Here is a 20,614-nt window from a genome sequence, read left to right on the forward strand (position 1 = left end):
TCACTTAGTTTTGATAAAACTGGAGTCAAAATGATGTTCAAATATGGTGGCTGATCAATTTTCATGGGGTTATGGGATCCTCCATTTGTGATGAAGATAAGGTTAAAAAACATTCATTTCCTGAATACTTAGAAAGAGATATGTTTAGCCTCCCCTCCTTAGATAAGCAGGAGTCTCCTGGATAGGGAGTGATATAATCTGTTGGTATGAGCAAAACAAAGAATTCTGTCCAAGTTTGTACCTTAGAATTTCTGGGCCAGTAAATGACTAAATCACCTCACAGGGTTAAAGAAACTCAGAAATAATAATTAAAATATTATTAAACACTTGCATAGCACTTACTGTATGCCAGGTATTGTTCTGCACTAACTCATTTAATATTCACAATCAAATCTATGAGCCAGATATTATTGTTTCTTGTACATTAAAAATGAGGAAAAAAAACCATTGAGTTAACTGGTGATTGTTCATCCAGAAAGTAAATTTGGACTTGGAGAAAAAAGTTTGTCTTGTCTGCTTGTTAAAGATCTAGTATTAATTTAGAACACTGTTTTAGAAAGGATTTCTTTCTTCTTTTGCTTTTCTTATTTATTTATTTATTTTGAGGTACTGGAGTTTGAACTCAGGACCTTACACTTGTTAGGCAGGCACTCTACCTCTTGACCCACTTGCCAACCTGTTTTGCATTACTATATGCCTGGTCTGGCTGAAATCCTCCTATTGATGCTTCCCAGTGTAGCTGGGATGAAAGACACACACTACAATGTCTAGCCATTGGTTGAGATGGAGACTTGTGAACTTTTTGCCCACACTGGCCTTGAACCACAATTGTCCAAATGTATGCCTCCTGAATAACTTGGATTACAGGATTAAACCACTGTACCTAGCTCAGGAACCATTCTTTCACAACAGAAATAGATGATGGTGACTAAGAAACTTATATAAATCAGCTATAGAGAAGCAGTTTGGATTCAGTTTATTTCATCCAAAAGCCCATCATCTTTTTGTTCTTCCAAGCTAAAGCCTCAGTCTAAGAGCAGATTTTATTCTACAAATCAGCAATCATTCCTAAAGTTTTCTTCTCCAGCAAATCTTATTAAATATACATATATATGCAATATTACATGTATATATCCAATATTATATAGATATACAATATGCATAATTTCTTAAATTATTGTACCATATGCTATAAGGCTCTGGATCTTTTCTTCATGAAGTAGAAGAAAATAACTAATTAATGAGAAAAAGAAGGTTTTAACAAATTAACCTCAGTCACAAAATCAAAAAGCATCCTTGCTCGATGCTTTTCCTTTTTTTTGTCTTTCTATGATAATGTTTATCTATAGATAAAAACTAAGACAAAAATTTAGATGTTCTTTCATGGAAGATATTAGCTGACAAAAATGGGGGAAAGTTTCACATTCCCTCTTTATTATCTGAGCTAAACAAAAGCCCCTAAGGGCAAAACATTATCTGCTTGGAAGAGGGAATTGGGGGGGGGGACAAGAGGGAGGGAGTGGGGAGAAGTGGAGAATAATAACACAATCATTGCATGCACATATGAATAAAGAAAAAAAAAAGCCCTAAACAAAGCTCATAAGGTGAAAGAACAATCTCCTAATCCTTTATAGCAGTTGGAATTTAAGCAAGTCACAAAGAAGAGAGAGAGCATGGTTAATTTTTGGCCCTGACTCCCATTCTGCCCAAATTTAAATTTAGTTTAGGTATTTCCTACATATGGAAAGAAATATAAGACATCCTATACAATCTGTTATTACTACCTTACTTTATAATGGAATAAAAAAGTAAAAATGTACAGGGGTGGTCCTTCTGTCCATAGACCCTTAGCCCTAGGGATTGTCATTAAGAATATAGGAGATAGAGAGTAGACACTTAAAAAAATGAAGGGCAGGTGATAAAATAGGTCTTTTCTGGGGGTAAATACTAGTGGGATGGGATGGGCATAAGGAAAGCGTGACTGAGGGTGAATATGGTGGATTTATTTTGTATTCATATATGAAAATAGAAGAATGAAACCTGTTGAAATTATTCTAAGAAGGGAGGAAGAGGGAGAATGATGGAGGGAGTAAATCTAACTACAATATATTGTAAGCACATATGTAAATATCACAATGTATCCCCCTGTACAACTATTATATGCTATTTTTTTTTTAAAAAGAACATAGGAAATAGAGATCAAATGCACAGGAGTGTAATGGTAAATGTCCCAGTATGACTAAATATAAGAAGCACAGACAGATGCTGTTTGGGCAGATATTTAAAAGACAGAATGGGCCTAGCCTCTAGACCTTGAATACCCTGAAAGAAAGGATGGTTTTCACCCAGTGGGCAAACTATAATTACTGATGTTTTTGAGCAGGCCCATTTTCAACTCTTTATTTCAAGTGTTTGATTTAGAATAATAACTGAGTTACCTGTACTATAGATTGGGGGGAGGAGGGAGGGGGTGGGGGCAGGGGGGAGAAATGAACCAAGCCTTGTATGCACATATGAATAATAAAAGAAAAATGAAAAAAATAAAAAAATAAAAGACAGGTTACAAACACATTTTTGGTGTTAATTTTTCTTTTTGTAAGATAAGTAAATCCACCCTAGCATTCTCTTAGGGCCCTATTTAAAAAATAATAGTAAATAAAGAACCATGGTCTCTTTTAAATGTCAAGAATCCATTGCTGCATTCATAAAAAAAAAAAAAAACTAGTTTCCTATAATTAAGTCTGCAAATGGCTTCTGTCCTGAAGAATCATAGGAATGAAGCAATGGTACTACATGATTAAGTACACATTCCACCAGAGGTGTTACTCCACGTCTTCTCTTAATGGAATGCAAAACACAATGAAAATCTTACTGGAATGTTTGACACAGTCTTTCCATCTTTCTCAATCAAGAAATAGTAAGCAACATTCGAAACAGGGTTAAACAATAGAAAAGAACATTTTTTTTTTCAGTAGGGACATTTTGAAATTCATATTATACTTGTAAGACTAAAGTACTTAATTAAAAAGGAGGTTTAATTTCCCAGGTGCTTCATTTCTGGGAATACCTTCTTTTTTTTGTGAATCATACTAGTACTCCCTTGGCACTAAATAGAGTTTATTCATGTTTTAACTTTCAAGAATGTCAAGTTGAGTATTCCAGAAAATAAGGGTATAGGAGGAACTCTTAAATAGACAGAAGTACACCTAGAGCTGGTGTCTAAAATAGCCATGAACTCAAATGGGCCTGGGTTACAATTGACATGAGGATTTAGTGTAGAAATATATAGAAATTTCATTTTAACAAGCAATCTAATTACAAACTGGTCAAACAAACATGAAAAGATATTTCATGAGGATGATAGACAGATGCCAAATAAACACATGAAAAGATGATCAACAGTACTAACCATGCAAAGAATAAAAATGAGAATTACAATGTCAGCGCACACCAATAATAATGACTAAAATAAAATTAAAAGTGACACTACCAAATGCTGGCAAGGATGTAGCTAAATCAGTCACATTCCAAATGTACTGGAATGTGAAATGGTGCTATAAGTCTGGAAGACAGTTGGGTAGTTTCTTTGAAAAACAAAATATTATCATTTGCTGGTAAATGGATGGAATTGGAGAACATCATTCTGAGTGAGGTTAGCCTGGCACAAAAGACCAAAAATCATATGTTCTCCCTCATATGCAGACATTCGATCAAGGGCAAACACAACAAGGGGATTGGACTTTGAGCACATGATAAAAGTGAGAGCACACAAGGGAGGGGTGAGGATAGGTAAGACACCTAAAAAACTAGCTAGCATTTGTTGCCCTCAAAGCAGAGAAACTAAAGCAGATACCTTAAAAGCAACTGAGGCCAATAGGAGAAGGGGACCAGGAACTAGAGAAAAGGTGAGATCAAAAAGAATTAACCGAGAAGGTAATACACATGCACAGGAAATTAATGTGAGTCAATTCCCTGTATAGCTATCCTTATCTCAACCAGCAAAAACCCTTGTTCCTTCCTATCATTGCTTATACTCTCTCTTCAACAAAATTAGAGATAAGAGCAAAATAGTTTCTGCTGGGTATTGAGGGGGTGGGGGGGGCGAGGGAGGGGGCGGAGTGGGTGGTAAGGGAGGGGGTGGGGGAAGGGGGGAGAAATGACCCAAGCATTGTATGCACATATGAATAATAAAACAATAAAAATTATTTAAAAAAAACTAAATACACAACTACCTTATGACTCAACAATTGTACCACTGAGCATTTATCCCATAAACATGAACAATTATGTTCACACAAAAAAATTATGCATAAAACCACAGAAGTTTTATACATAGTAGCCTAAAGCTAGAAAGAGCCCAGATGTCTCTCAACAGTTAAACCATAGACAGGTCAAACAAACTTTGAATAGTTACGGCTTAAAAAACTGTCAGGCACCAGTGACTCATGCTTGTAATCCTAGCTACTCAGGAGGCAGAGAGCAGAAGGATCTTGGTTCGAAGCCAGCGTGGGCAAATAGTTTACAAGACCCTATACTGAAAAACCTTTCATAAAGAAAGGGTTGGTGGAGTAGCTCAAGGTGAAGGCCCTGAGTTCAAGCCCAAGTACCAGAAAAAAAGAAACAAAACTGGTGTGTTCATACCATGAATATAACTCTGTAATAAAAAAAGAACAAAATATTGGTAACCCTAACAATCTATGTACATTTCAGATAATTAAACAAAGTCAATTCCAGAAGTATACTTGCTTCAAAATTTCATTTAAATATCATTTTTGGAATGATAAAATCACAGAAATGGAAAATAGATGAATGGTTGCCTGTACTTAAGTATGGTAAACATTGGAAGTGGGTATAGCTATTGAAGTGTCACCCAAGGGATCCTTATGGTAATGGTATGGTCCTATATCATAGCACTGCCAATGTTGGTATCCTGTTTGTGATCTTGTACTAATTATGCAAGATGTTACCTTTGGGGGGAAACTGAGTAAGGAATTCATGAGGTTTCCATGTATTATTTCTTACAACTACATGTGAATCTGAAATTATCTTCAAATTAAAAGTTTAATAAAAAAACAATCAAAAGTTACATCTCCTTCTGGCCAGTTCCCTTTTTCTGTTATAGCATCTCTTTCTCTGCATTATGATAATTGTTCCTTCCCTTTGCCCCTTAGACTTAGGGTTAATTATCAAACCATGCTGTTGCCACTTCTTGACATTCTACACCACATTATTGGTTTCCATTAACCATGTCCTGTCCTTTGTTAGTGGCCCATTTATTAAACCATTTCTCCATCTGTTTCTGGCCAAGACAGTGAGTGATATAAATATAAGTGTGTATTTCAGGTGGGTTGGCCTTGAGCTCTTCGGTTATGCTCTTGGGCAAAGAAAAGTGATGAGCACATAAGAAAATGTCAAGGTGACAGCACCTGTTGAGTACCTACTATGCATCAGGAAACAGGTAAAAATTTATATGAACCATCTCAGCAATCATTTGAGCAAGATATCTTCCCATTGCATGGGTGAGTATTCTGCAATTACACTACAACTGCAAAAGACCCACATTCTTGTCGGTTATGCCAAACACCCTTCTGAGTTCATGACCAATTCTTAACAAGTCCATTTACACTCCAGAGAACTTTTCTCTTTTAGTCATTTTTGTTTATTTAAGAAGCCACAAAGTTAGTGTCACTACCTCTCTTGTGATACACTGGAAACAAAGCATGAATGGAATATGAATGTTCTGAACTAAATATTCAGGGACATTGGACCTTGATCCCATGTGACATTGTAAATCTGATTTCTCTTCTAAAAGTGGTGACAAAAATGTTATTCAAAAGATCTCTTCCCATACTAATATATCTTGACTTCATAAAAGGATAGATTTCTTAATAAGCTTATTTTTCTGTTCTTTTAGCTAATAGCTTTCAGTGAAATGTTTTTCACAAAGAAGTAAAAACATTTGAATCTGATTTCATTTGCAATTTATTTTCTCAGATTAGCATGATTCAAAACTTTGAGTGGGGTTCTTTATTTTATTCACTTTAAAAGTCCTTACTACCTTATTAATTATAAATTAGAGATAGAGGAGAGATTGAGAAATAGAGATAGAGAGAGAGAGATAGATAGGTAGATAGAGAGGGAGAGCCTTTAGAAGAAATGTCTATTTCTTTTGAAACTACCATGGTTACCTCAACTTGGCCTATTTTCCCTTTGAATATTTTGCCTAACCAAGCTGAAACACTTTCCTTCATTTCTGTCCTTCTCATGCCACTCTAAAGAATGAAGTATCTTTATTTACTGGGTTTGCTTTGTGTTCTTCATAGTATGAAAACCTATTTAAAAGAAATAGAACTCATGTCATGTGTAAGAGTATTTTGTTTATACCTGTAAAAAGCTGGCACTCAGGTTGTCAGAGAAAGGAAACACATTCTCATTTTCATCTAATATACACAGCAGAAACATTACTCTGATATGAACTAGAGCTTGAAAACGGAGAAGAAATTGTTGCTAATCAGACATAATATCACACAGACACAATAGCTTTATTTCCTGGCAAACAATGTGTTTACCCATTAAAATTCAGATATGCTATTGACATAACCTGATCAGAAGCTTTTTGAAGTCCCACATACATCAGAAATGCTGACTTGGGTTACAAAGGAACACAGTTACTATCTACTTCTCTTTGAAGCAAAAAGATGTGAAATAAAAACTGGTACTGGTTACAAAGCACATAGTAATTACCATCACTTACTTAGTACGTATTGTGTATTGGGAACTATGATAAGTGATTAAATTATTTTACATCTTTTTTCCCTTAAGAATAAATCTACAAAGTATATTGTCATGCCAAAGGTAAATAACTTATACAAGCTCACAGTGTTAATAAATATCAGTAGATAGTCTCTAATTCAGTCCTTTTGGATACCAGCGACTATATCAACTTTCTAGATGCCTGTGGCATAAACAAAGTTAAGAATAGCCAGTTTATCTGTGCACTCAATCATCCAATTTTCTTATAACTATTTATTGAGCACTTATCATGTTCTAAGCATGGAACATGCAGGATATTGAGATCTATCACTGAAAAAATTCTCTATTGTGATTGCTACATTGTGGAAAGAGGAGATAAAGAGAAAACTCTCCACATCCATATAATTTTTAAAAGCAAAATCTGTAGTGTGTTAGGAAATGAGTGTTATAGGAGATGTGAAAAGCAGAGTGAGGGAATGGGATGTAAGGACAACTATGGTATGGGTCGAAACTGGACATGTTTTTAAATTGAGTGGTCAAGATAAGCCTCAATGTAAAGATGATATTTAAGCAAATATTTTAAGAAGAGAGTTTGATAGGTGGAAAATTAGAGGAAAAGTGCTGGTAAGAAAGGGAACAGCTCATGAAGAGACAATAAGGCAGGAGGTGGTGTCTGTTATGCTGAAACAATAGCAACAAAGCAGGTTGGTCTAGAGGAGCAGAAAGAGTTGACTTGAACTCAGAGAGACAACCATGGCTAATGGAAGGCATTTGAATTTTAATCTGCATGGAATCTGAGCCAGTGAGAAGGTTACAACAAACAAATAACATTACTAAACTATTTTTATACAAAATCACTCTGGATGCTTTATTGAGAATAGAGTCTTGGATATCAATGTGGAAATGAAATAGGTAGACCTGTGTAAGGCTCACAAAATGTTATAAAAAGCAATAATCTTCTGAACATATTATGAAGTAGACCAAACAGAATTTCTACCATGATCAGATGTACAGATTGAGAGAGAAAAATCGAAATCGAACAGAATACAAGATTTTTTTTTGTCTCAGAAATTAGGAGGACAGAACTTTCATAACTGAGTTAGTGATGTCTGAGATGGAGTAGAATTAGAAAGATCAGAAGTTGCCATGTTACCATTGAGATGTCTATTTTGTATTCAATTAGTGATGTTGAATAGATGCTTGTATCTGTCATCATATAGCTTAGATTCATGATCTTTTATAGAGATGTAAATCTAGCACAGTAGCAAATAGAATGTGTACCAGATGAGATCACTAAGGAAGTGCATGTAGATGGAGAAAATGACAGGCTAAAGACTGATTTTTGGGACAGGGTAGCTGTAAGAAATAAAATAAAATAAAACAAGGAAAGAAGTGTTAGATATTGATATGTGAGATAGGAAGAAAGCCAAGACAATAATATTCCTAAAGGAAATGACTAAAGTGTGTCCAGGGAGTGACCACCAGAAGTCAAGTATTACAGAAAGTCAAATATTATGAACACTGAGAAGGATTCATTACTTTTAGCATCATAAAGGCCTTGACAAGAACACTTTCAATGAAGGTGGAAGAAGCCTGTGGTAGGATAAAAAATGAAAAGGAAAAGATGAATCCATAGCTGAGAGAATAAACAACTCTTAAAGAAAAAGCTGCAAAAGGAAGAGGAGAAATAATATAATCTGGTGAGAGAAATTGTATAAAATTATTTTTTTATTGAAAAGAGAAAAATGATAATATATTTGATTACTGATAGGAATCGATGATCTCCAAGATATGGGGAATAACCAGTTGAATGACAGAGGGAGAGAGAGAGAAAGAGAGAGAGAGGAATTAGTGCACAAACAGAATGATTTGTTTTTAATTAGAAGTGTTGACAGTTTAACTATAGAAACAATGATACTTTGATTAATTTTATTACTTTTTTTAATTTTTATTTTTTTATTATTCATATGTGCACACAATGCTTGGGTCATTTCTCCCCCCTGTCCCCACCCCCTCCCTTACCACCCACTCCACCCCCTCCCTCTCCCCCCGACCCCCTCGATACCTGGCAGAAACTATTTTGCCCTTATCTCTAATTTTGTTGAAGAGAGAGTATAAGCAATAATAAGAAGGAACAAGGGTTTTTGCTAATTGAGATAAGGATAGCTATACAGGGAGTTGACTCACATTAATTTCCTGTCCATGTGTGTTACCTTCTAGGTTAATTCTTTTTGATCTAACCTTTTCTCTAGTTCCTGGTCCCCTTCTCCTATTGGCCTCAGCTGCTTTTAAGGTATCTGCTTTAGTTTCTTTGCGTTGAGGACATCAAATGCTAGCTAATTTTTTAGGTGTCTTACCTATCCTCATATCTCCCTTGTGTGCACTCACTTTTATCTTGTGATCAAAGCTCAATCCCCTTGTTGTGTTTGCCCTTGATATAATGTCTGCATATGATGGAGAACATAGGATTTTGGTTTTTTGGGCCAGGCTAATCTCACTCAGAATGATGTGCTCTAATTCCATCCATTTACCAGTGAATGATAACATTTCATTCTTCTTCATGGCTGCATAAATTTCCATTGTGTATAGATACCACATTTTCTTGATCCATTCGCCATTAGTGGGGCATCTTGGCTGTTTCCATAACTTGGCTATTGTGAATAGTGCTGCAATAAACATGGGTGTGCAGGTGCCTCTGGAGTAACCTGTGTCACAGTCTTTTGAGTATATCCCCAGGAGTGGTATTGCTGGATCAAATGGTAGATCAATGTTTAGCTTTTTAAGTAGCCTCCAAATTTTTTTCCAGAGTGGTTGTACTAGTTTACATTTCTACCAACAGTGTAAGAGGGTTCATTTTTCCCCGCATCCTCGCCAACACCTGTCAACATTGATACTTTGAGAATGTGAGTGTGGTTGATGTGAGTAGAAAGTTCTCTGTTTCCTTCAATTTTCTCGGTACAGTTAGAAGCAAGGTCAGTGGGAGAATTTTGAAGTAGAAGAGTAAGAGAATGAATTCATTAAAACTGTATAGTGTGATTGCTAAGCACCCCTCAAATCCTACATTTTTGTTTGTGGTCATCAATTTAAATGGAATTCATCAGTATAATCAAGTGTTTGTTCCAGGCACAATCAATAGTAGGACATAGGCACTAAGCAGGTAAAGATCTGAACTTAACCAGTATGTATTTTATGAAAGAATATTAATAATAAATGAGAGAGAGGCAAGGGAACTTAAGATAAGTACAAAGAGAAAACAAATATAATGATTAACCATTGAACTCAAGCTGTATTAAAAAAAAAAGAGAGAGAAGCAGAGAGAATATAACAGGCTTAAAAGACAGTGAAAATTTGGTAGAATCAAAGAATAGAAATCCCAGTAGGCTCTGATGATTATTTAAATCACAATAATAAAGGGATTGATCTGTAAAAGAAAGAAGATGATTGTCATTTGGTGGTTCACATACAGTTGAAATGAAAGAAATGTTGCAATTGACTTAGGATACGAGCTAAGGTGCCACAAAGACCCACATCTTTAGACCAGAGAAGCTCAAGAAATGAGGCTAAAAAAGAATTGGAAGAGTTGTTTTCACAAAAATTGAAATTGCCAAAGATTAAGAGCAATTATTATATTAGAAAGAGTAACATTGAACCAAGAGCTAAAAAATCACTTTTATATCAAGGAAAATAACTCAAAGATCGGTATGTGTGAACAGTAGTAAGGAGTGATAAACAGATAAAACAATATGATGACACGAGATTTAAAGCTATGTTTTTAGGGGAAGATCTGGAAAGAAAAAGGCTAGACATGAGAGGATTACAAGGGAAGCAATGTTGTTAGGGCACAGCCAACTATCCTTTAGAACAAGATAAAGGGGCTGGTGGAATGGCTGAAGTGGTACAGTGCTTGCTTGGCAAGTGTGAGGTCCTGAGTTCAAACCCCAGTACCACCAAAAAAATAAAATAAAATAAATAGAACAAGTTAAAGGACCACTCAGATAAAAATCTGGGGATATTGGGAATTTTGCTGATGACAGACTATTAATTCTGAGGGCACATTGGAAAACTTTCAAAAATTAGAATTTTAAGGACAATCAAGAAGGTAAGAAGTTTATGGAGATGGAAAGTGTTGGAGACAAAGGCTGAGACTGGATCATCTTAATAGGTATTATAAGAGAACAGAATTATACCTGTCTTCTTGTATAAAGGGTTTGTGGTGGATGTTTAAGATAGGACAGCCTTTATAATTCTAAGGAGTGTTTATCTTTTAGATATTCTTCCCAGTGCTAGCAAATCTAAGATTGTAGGGTACCAAATCCTCTTTTCATTCCATCTTGAATTCCAGTTACTGAGAGGTCAGAGGGCGTAGGACCTAGAAACCATCAAGTTAGGAGACTCATCTCACTGACAGAAATAAGCATATGCTTAGGATGAAAGGCTGGAAGAAGATTTACCAAGCCAATGGCCCCCGAAAACAAGCAGGAGTAGCAATACTTATCTCTGACAAAGTAGACTTCAAACCTACACTGATCAAACGAGATAAAGAAGGACATTCCATACTAATAAAAGGGGAAATAGACCAAAAGGAAATAATAATCATCAATCTGTACGCACCCAATGTCAACGCACCCAGTTTCATCAAACATACCCTGAAAGACCTAAAAGCATATATAAACGCCAACACAGTGGTTGTGGGAGACTTTAACACCCCATTATCATCAATAGATAGGTCATCCAAACAAAAACTCAATAAAGAAATCCAAGATCTAAAATATGCAATAGATCAAGTGGACCTAGTAGATGTCTACAGAACATTTCATCCAACCTCTACACAATATACATTCTTCTCAGCAGCCCATGGAACCTTCTCCAAAATAGATCATATCCTAGGGCACAAAGCATGCTTCAGGAAATATAAGAAAATAGAAATAATACCATGCATACTATCTGACCACAATGCAGTAAAAGTAGAACTCAACAACAAAAGTAAAGACAAAAAACATGCAAACAGCTGGAAACTAAATAACTCATTACTTAATGAAGAGTGGATCATTGATGCAATAAAAGAGGAAATTAAAAAGTTCCTGGAAGTCAATGAAAATGAAAACACAACCTACCGGAACCTATGGGACACAGCTAAGGCAGTCTTGAGAGGAAAGTTTATAGCCATGAGTGCATATATTAAAAAGATTGAAAGATCCCAAATCAATGACCTAATGATACATCTCAAACTCCTAGAAAAACAAGAACAAGCAAATCCCAAAACAAATAGAAGGAGAGAAATAATAAAAATAAGAGCTGAAATCAACGAAATAGAAACCAAAAAAACCATACAAAGAATTAATGAAACAAAAAGTTGGTTCTTTGAAAAAATAAACAAGATCAATAGACCCCTGGCAAACCTGACTAAAATGAGGAGAGAAAAAACCCAAATTAGTACAATTAGGAATGCAAAAGGGGAGATAACAACAAACACCATGGAAGTCCAGGAAATCATCAGAGACTACTTTGAGAACCTATATTCAAATAAATTTGAAAATCTTAAAGAAATGGACAGATTTCTAGATACATATGATCATCCAAAACTGAACCAAGAGGAAATTAATCACCTGAATAGACCTATAACACAAAATGAAATTGAAGCAGCAATCAAGAGTCTCCCCAAAAAGAAAAGTCCAGGACCTGATGGATTCTCTGCTGAATTCTATCAGACCTTTAAAGAAGAACTGATACCAACCCTCCTTAAACTGTTCCATGAAATAGAAAGGGAAGGAAAACTGCCAAACACATTTCATGAAGCCAGTATTACACTTATCCCAAAACCAGGCAAAGACACCTCCAAAAAGGAGAACTACAGGCCAATCTCCTTAATGAACATTGATGCAAAAATCCTCAACAAAATAATGGCAAACCGAATTCAGCAACACATCAAAAAGATTATTCACCACGACCAAGTAGGCTTCATCCCAGGGATGCAGGGGTGGTTCAACATACGAAAATCAATAAACGTAATAAACCACATTAACAGAAGCAAAGACAAAAACCACTTGATCATCTCAATAGATGCAGAAAAAGCCTTTGATAAGATCCAACATCATTTCATGATAAAAGCTCTAAGAAAACTAGGAATAGAAGGAAAGTTCCTCAACATTATAAAAGCTATATATGACAAACCTACAGCCAGCATTATACTTAAAATCAGGAACCAGACAAGGATGCCCACTATCTCCACTTCTATTCAACATAGTACTGGAATTCCTACCCAGAGCAATTAGGCAAGAAGAAGGAATAAAAGGAATACAAATAGGTAAAGAAACTGTGAAAATATCCCTATTTGCAGACGACATGATCCTATACCTTAAAGACCCAAAAAACTCTACTCAGAAGCTTCTAGACATCATCAATAGCTATAGCAAGGTAGCAGGATATAAAATCAACATAGAAAAATCATTAGCATTTCTATACACTAATAATGAACAAACTGAAAAAGAATATATGAAAACAATTCCATTTACAATAGCCTCAAAAAAAATCAAATACCTAGGTGTAAACCTAACAAAAGATGTGAAAGACCTCTACAAGGAAAACTATTCACTTCTGAAGAAAGAGATTGAGGAAGACTATAGAAAGTGGAGAGATCTCCCATGCTCATGGATTGGTAGAATCAACAGTAAAAATGTTGATACTCCCCAAAGTAATCTACATGTTTAATGCAATTCCCATCAAAATTCCAATGACATTCATTAAAGAGATTGAAAAATCTACTGTTAAATTTATATGGAAACACAAGAGGCCACGAATAGCCAAGGCAATACTCAGTCAAAAGAACAATGCAGGAGGTATCACAATACCTGACTTCAAACTATATTACAAAGCAATAACAATAAAAACAGCATGGTACTGGCACAAAAACAGACATGAAGACCAGTGGAACAGAATAGAAGATCCAGATATGAAGCCACACAACTTATCTTTGACAAAGGAGCTAAAAATATACGATGGAGAAATAGCAGCCTCTTCAACAAAAACTGCTGGGAAAACTGGTTAGCAGTCTGCAAAAAACTGAAACTAGATCCATGTATCACCCTATACCAAGATTAACTCAAAATGGATCAAGGGTCTTAATATCAGACCCCAAACTCTTAAGTTGATACAAGAAAGAGTAGGAAATACTCTGGAGTTAGTAGGTATAGGTAAGAATTTTCTCAGTGAAACCCCAGCAGCACAGCAAATAAGAGATAGCATAGATAAATGGGACCTCATAAAGCTAAAAAGCTTCTGTTCATCAAAAGAAATGGTCTCTAAACTGAAGAGAACACCCACAGAGTGGGAGAAAATATTTGCCAACTATACATCAGACAAAGGACTGATAACCAGAATATATAGGGAACTTAAAAAACTAAATTCTCCCAAAACTAATGAACCAATAAAGAAATGGGCACGTGAACTAAACAGAACTTTCTCAAAAGAAGAAATTCAAATGGCCAGAAAACACATGAAAAAATGCTCACCATCTCTAGCAATAAAGGAAATGCAAATTAAAACCACGCTAAAATTCTACCTCACCCCTGTTAGAATAGCCATCATCAGCAACACCACCAACAACAGGTGTTGGCGAGGATGCGGGGAAAAATGAACCCTCTTACACTGTTGGTGGGAATGTAGACTAGTACAACCACTCTGGAAAAAAATTTGGAGGCTGCTTAAAAAGCTGGACATCGATCTACCATTTGATCCAGCAATACCACTCTTGGGGATATACCCAAAAGACTGTGACACAGGTTACTCCAGAGGCACCTGCACACCCATGTTTATTGCGGCACTATTCACAATAGCCAAGTTATGGAAACAGCCAAGATGTCCCACCACTGATGAATGGATTAAGAAAATGTGGTACCTATACACAATGGAATTTTATGCAGCCATGAAGAAGAACGAAATGTTATCATTCACCGGTAAATGGATGGAATTGGAGAACATCATTCTGAGTGAGGTTAGCCTGGCTCAAAAAACCAAAAATCATATGTTCTCCCTCATATGTGGACATTAGATCAAGGGCAAACACAACAAGGGGATTGGACTATGAGCACATGATAAAAGCGACAGCACACAAGGGAGGGATGAGGATAGGTAAGACACCTAAAAAACTAGCTAGCATTTGTTCCCCTAACGCAGAGAAACTAAAGCAGATACCTTAAAGCAACTGAGGCCAATAGGAAAAGGGGAACAGGTACTAGAGAAAAGGTTAGATCAAAAAGAATTAACCTAGAAGGTAACATCCACGCACAGGAAATCAATGTGAGTCAATGCCCTGTATAGCTATCCTTATCTCAACCAGCAAAAACTCTTGTTCCTTCCTATTATTGCTTATACTCTCTCTACAACAAAATTAGAAATAAGGGCAAAATAGTTTCTGCTGGGTATTGGGGGGGAGAGGGAGGTGGCGGAGTGGGTGGTAAGGGAGGGGGTGGGGGCAGTGGGGAGAAATGAACCAATCCTTGTATGCACAAATGAATAATAAAAGAAAAATGAAAAAAAAAAAAAAGAAACCATCTGTGAAGAAATAAGAGGGTAACTACAGATGACGTGTGAGTAAGAAGAGTGTGTGTGCTAGTGTGTATTTGTGTGTGTGTGTCCTACATGGTGAATTTGTGTAGGGGTTCACTGAAATGGGAAAGCAGGAAATGTATTTCTGAGGTTATAAGAACTTGAGTGAAGTTCAAGACTGAAGTTGAAGAACAAGACTAACAGCTAGCAGTTTTCAAAATTTCTTGCCTGATGTAGCTGAGAATAATGAATCTCCTCTCCAAACCTACTCTTGCCTTCTGTGCTCCACAAAGCCTCCTGGGACACATTGAATATATAGATAGCCATGGCTATTGTTCAGGTGAATCCCTTTCATCTTCCTTCTCACTTAGAAAGTATGTGTGAGAATAGCCTTCTAGCATGGTTAATTTTTTTTATTGTTTATTCATTTATTCATATGTGTGTACATTGTTTGGGCCATTTCTCTCTCCTTTCTGCTGCCCTCACCTTCCCTCCCCCACCCTCCTTGCTTCCAGGCAGAACCTATTCTGCCCTCTTCTCCAAGTTTGTTGAAGAGAAGACATAAGTGATAATAAGAAAGACATAGAATTTTTGCTAGTTTGAGATGACGATAACTATACAGAGAGATTCCTAGCATTGCTTCCGTGCCCATGTATATTACAACACAAATTGGTTCATCTCTGCCAGACCTGTTCACTACTTCACGGTCACTTTTTCATAGTGACCTCTGTCAGTTTAAGATTAGTTTATTTGCTCCTGCACAGTGAGCACATCAAACACTTTCAAGCTTTGGGTTTCCTTCCTTTCCCTATTCCTCCTGTATGCTTTCTCCCCTTAGCATGTGACCCATGTCCAATAACATTACTGCATTTATTTTAGGTCTATAATCCACATATTAGGGAGAACATATGATTTCTGGTCTTCTGAGCCTGGCTAACTTCGCTTAAGATGATGTTCTCCGGTTCCATCCATTTACTTGAGAATGACAAAATCTCATTCTTCGTTGTGGCTGAGTAAAATTCCATTGAGTATAAATACCACATTTTCTTAATCTATTCATTGGTAATGGGGCATCTTGGCTGTTTCCATAACTTGACTATTGTGAATAGTACTTAAATAAACATGGGTGTTCAGGAGCCTTTGGGTTAACCTGAGTCACATTCCTTTGGGTATATCCCTAGGAGGGATATTGCTGGATCATATGCAGATCTTTGTTTAGTCTTTTTAAGAAGCCTGCATGTTGTTTTCCAAAGTGGTTGTACTAGCTTACATTACCACCAGCAGAGTATGAGGGTTCCTTTTTCACAGCATCCTTGCCAATATTTGTTGGTGGTATTTTTGATAATAACTATTTTAACAGGAGTGAGGTGGAATCTTAGTGTGGTTTTGATTTGCATTTCCTTTATGGCCAAGGACGGTGAGCATTTTTTCATGTGTTTTTTGGATATTTGTATTTCTTCCTTTGAAAATGTTCTGTTTAGTTCAGTTGCCCATTCTTTATTGGTTCACTGATTTTGAGGGAGTTTAGTTTTTTGAGCTCCCTGTATATTCTGGTTATCAGTCCTTTATCTAATGTATAGCCAGTGATTATTCTCTCCCACTCTGTGGGTGGTCTCTTCAGTTTAGAGACTATTTCTTTTGTTGTGCAGAAGCCCTTTTAATTTCATATAGTCCTACTTGTCCATCCTTTCTCTTAGTTGCTGAGCTGCTGTGGTTCTATTGAGGAACTCCTTGCCTATACCTATTTCTTCCAGAGTATTCCCTGCTCTTTCTCGTACTAACTTCAGAGTTTTAGGTCTGATATTAAGGTCCTGAATCCACTTTGAGTTGATACTAGTACAGGGTAATAGACATGGACCTAGTTTCAGTTTTCTAGCATGGTTAATATTTATTTTCTCTCTGTGTGACCTCTATCCACTTACCAAATCATTAGCATATTCTAGATGCTGAAAAATATTAAAATTACTTTTTTTTCTTTTTGAGTTTAGGAGTTATTTATTTATTTATTTTTATTTTATTTTACATCGAACAATTGATGTTTTATTTTCATATCAACTTAAGATTTTTAATGTTTTTTTAAATACAAAATTGGGAATTAGATCCACTAAAAATAAGTATACATAAGAAGGTATTTAAGATAATCCGTGCAGCCTTTCATTCCTGTCTTTGAACACTATCTTTTGAAGATGAATACTCTGACCCCTTCCCAAACATTTTCTTTTTTTTTCCTTTTATTATTCATATGTGCATACAAGACTTGGCTCATTTCACCCCTCTGCCTGCAACCCCTCCCTTACCACCCACTCCGTCCCCTCCCTCTCCCCCCCACCCCCTCAATACCCAGCAGAAACTATTTTGCCCTTATTTCTAATTTTGTTGAAGAGAGAGTATAAGCAATAATAGGAAGGAACAAGGGTTTTTGCTGGTTAACATAAGGATAGCTATACAGGGCATTGACTCACATTGATTTCCTGTGCATGTGTGTTACCTTCTAGGTTAATTCTTTTTGATCTAACCTTTTCTCTAGTACCTGTTCCCCTTTTCCTATTGGCCTCAGTTGCTTTAAGGTATCTGCTTTAGTTTCTCTGCATTAAGGGCAACAAATGCTATCTAGTTTTTTAGGTGTTTTACCTATCCTCACCCCTCCCTTGTGTGCTCTCGCTTTTATCATGTGCTCAATAGTCCAATCCCATTGTTGTGTTTGCCCTTGATCTAATGTCCACATATGAGGGAGAACATATGATTTTTGGTCTTTTGGGCCAGGCTAACCTCACTCAGAATGATGTTCTCCAATTCCATCCATTTACCAGCGAATGATAACATTTCATTCTTCTTCATGGCTGCATAAAATTCCATTTGTGTATAGATGCCACATTTTCTTAATCCATTTGTCAGTGGTGGGGCATCTTGGCTGTTTCCATAACTTGGCTATTGTGAATAGTGCCGCAATAAACATGGGTGTGCAGGTGCCTCTGGAGTAACCTGTGTCACAGTCTTTTGGGTATATCGCCAAGAGTGGTATTGCTGGATCAAATGGTAGATTGATGTCTAGCTTTTTAAGTAGCCTCCAAATTTTTTTCCAGAATGGCTGTACTAGTTTACATTCCCACCAACAGTGTAAGAGGGTTCCTTTTTCCGCACATCCTCGCCAACACCTGTTGTTGGTGGTGTTGCTGATGATGGCTGTTCTAACAGGGGTGAGGCGGAATCTTAGCATGGTTTTAATTTGCATTTCCTTTATTTCTAGAGATGGTGAGCATTTTTTCATGTGTTTTTTGGCCATTTGAATTTCTTCTTTTGAGAAAGTTCTGTTTAGTTCATGTTCCCATTTCTTTATTGGTTCATTAGTTTTGGGAGAATTTAGTTTTTTAAGTTCCCTATATATTCTGGTTATCAGTCCTTTGTCTGATGTATAGTTGGCAAATATTTTCTCCCACTCTGTGGGTGTTCTCTTCAGTTTAGAGACCATTTCTTTTGATGAACAGAAGCTTTTTAGCTTTATGAGGTCCCATTTATCTATGCTATCTCTTATTTGCTGTGCTGCTGGGGTTTCATTGAGAAAATTCTTACCTATACCTACTAACTCCAGAGTATTTCCTACTCTTTCTTGTATCAACTTAAGAGTTTGGGGTCTGATATTAAGACCCTTGATCCATTTTGAGTTAATCTTGGTATAGGGTGATACATGGATCTAGTTTCAGTTTTTTGCAGACTGCTAACCAGTTTTCCCAGCAGTTTTTGTTGAAGAGGCTGCTATTTCTCCATCGTATATTTTTAGCTCCTTTGTCAAAGACAAGTTGGTTATAGTTGTGTGGCTTCATATCTGGGTCCTCTATTCTGTTCCACTGGTCTTCATGTCTGTTTTTGTGCCAGTACTATGCTGTTTTTATTGTTACTGCATGAAATAGAAAGGGAAGGAAAACTGCCAAACACATATCATGAAGCCAGTATTACACTTATCCCAAAACCAGGCAAAGACATCTCCAAAAAGGAGAACTATAGGCCAATCTCCTTAATGAACACTGATGCAAAAATCCTCAACAAAATAATGGCAAACTGAATTCAGCAACACATCAAAAAGATCATTCACCATGACCAAGTATGCTTCATCCCAGGAATGCAGAGGTGGTTCAACATATGAAAATCAATAAATGTAATAAACCACATTAACAGAAGCAAAGACAAAAACCACTTGATTATCTCAATAGATGCAGAAAAAGCCTTTGATAAGATCCAACATCATTTCATGATAAAAGCTCTAAAAAAACTAGGAATAGAAGGAAAGTTCCTCAACATTATAAAAGCTATATATGACAAACCTACAGCCAGCATTATACTTAATGGAGAAAAACTGAAACCATTCCCTCTAAAATCAGGAACCAGACAAGGATGCCCACTATCTCCACTCCTATTCAACATAGTACTGGAATTCCTAGCCAGAGCAATTAGGCAAGAAGAAGGAATAAAAGGAATACAAATAGGTAAAGAAACTGTGAAAATATCCCTATTTGCAGACGACATGATCCTATACCTTAAAGACCCAAAAAACTCTACTCAGAAGCTTCTAGACATCATCAATAGCTATAGCAAGGTAGCAGGATATAAAATCAACATAGAAAAATCATTAGCATTTCTATACACTAACAATGAGCAAACTGAAAAAGAATGTATGAAAACAATTCCATTTACAATAGCCTCAAAAAAAATCAAATACCTAGGTGTAAACCTAACAAGAGATGTGAAAGAGCTCTACAAGGAAAACTATACACTTCTGAAGAAAGAGATTGAGGAAGACTATAGAAAGTGGAGAGATCTCCCATGCTCATGGATTGGTAGAATCAACATAGTAAAAATGTCGATACTCCCCAAAGTAATCTACATGTTTAATGCAATTCCCATCAAAATTCCAATGACATTCATTAAAGAGATTTGAAAATCTACTGTTAAATTTATATGGAAACACAAGAGGCCACGAATAGCTAAGGCAATACTCAATCAAAAGAACTATGCAGGAGGTATCACAATACCTGACTTCAAACTATATTACAAAGCAATAACAATAAAAAGAGCATGGTACTGGCATAAAATTTCTAATTCTATGTGTTAATTTATTGGAAACTTTAATCAAAGACATTAGCTCCATTTTTATGCCTTATATTAATAACTACATCTTACTCAATGTCCAGGGGTGTTTTTTGTTGTGGTTAAGAACACAAAAGTTTTGTCAGGCTCAATGGCTCATGCTTATAATCCTAGCTTCTTGGGAAATGGAGAGTGGGAGGATTAAGGTTCAAGGCCAGCTTGGGTAAAAAGTTAG

The sequence above is a fragment of the Castor canadensis genome, chromosome 1 (genome assembly GCF_047511655.1).
Source record: "Castor canadensis chromosome 1, mCasCan1.hap1v2, whole genome shotgun sequence".
Lineage (NCBI taxonomy): Eukaryota > Metazoa > Chordata > Mammalia > Rodentia > Castoridae > Castor > Castor canadensis.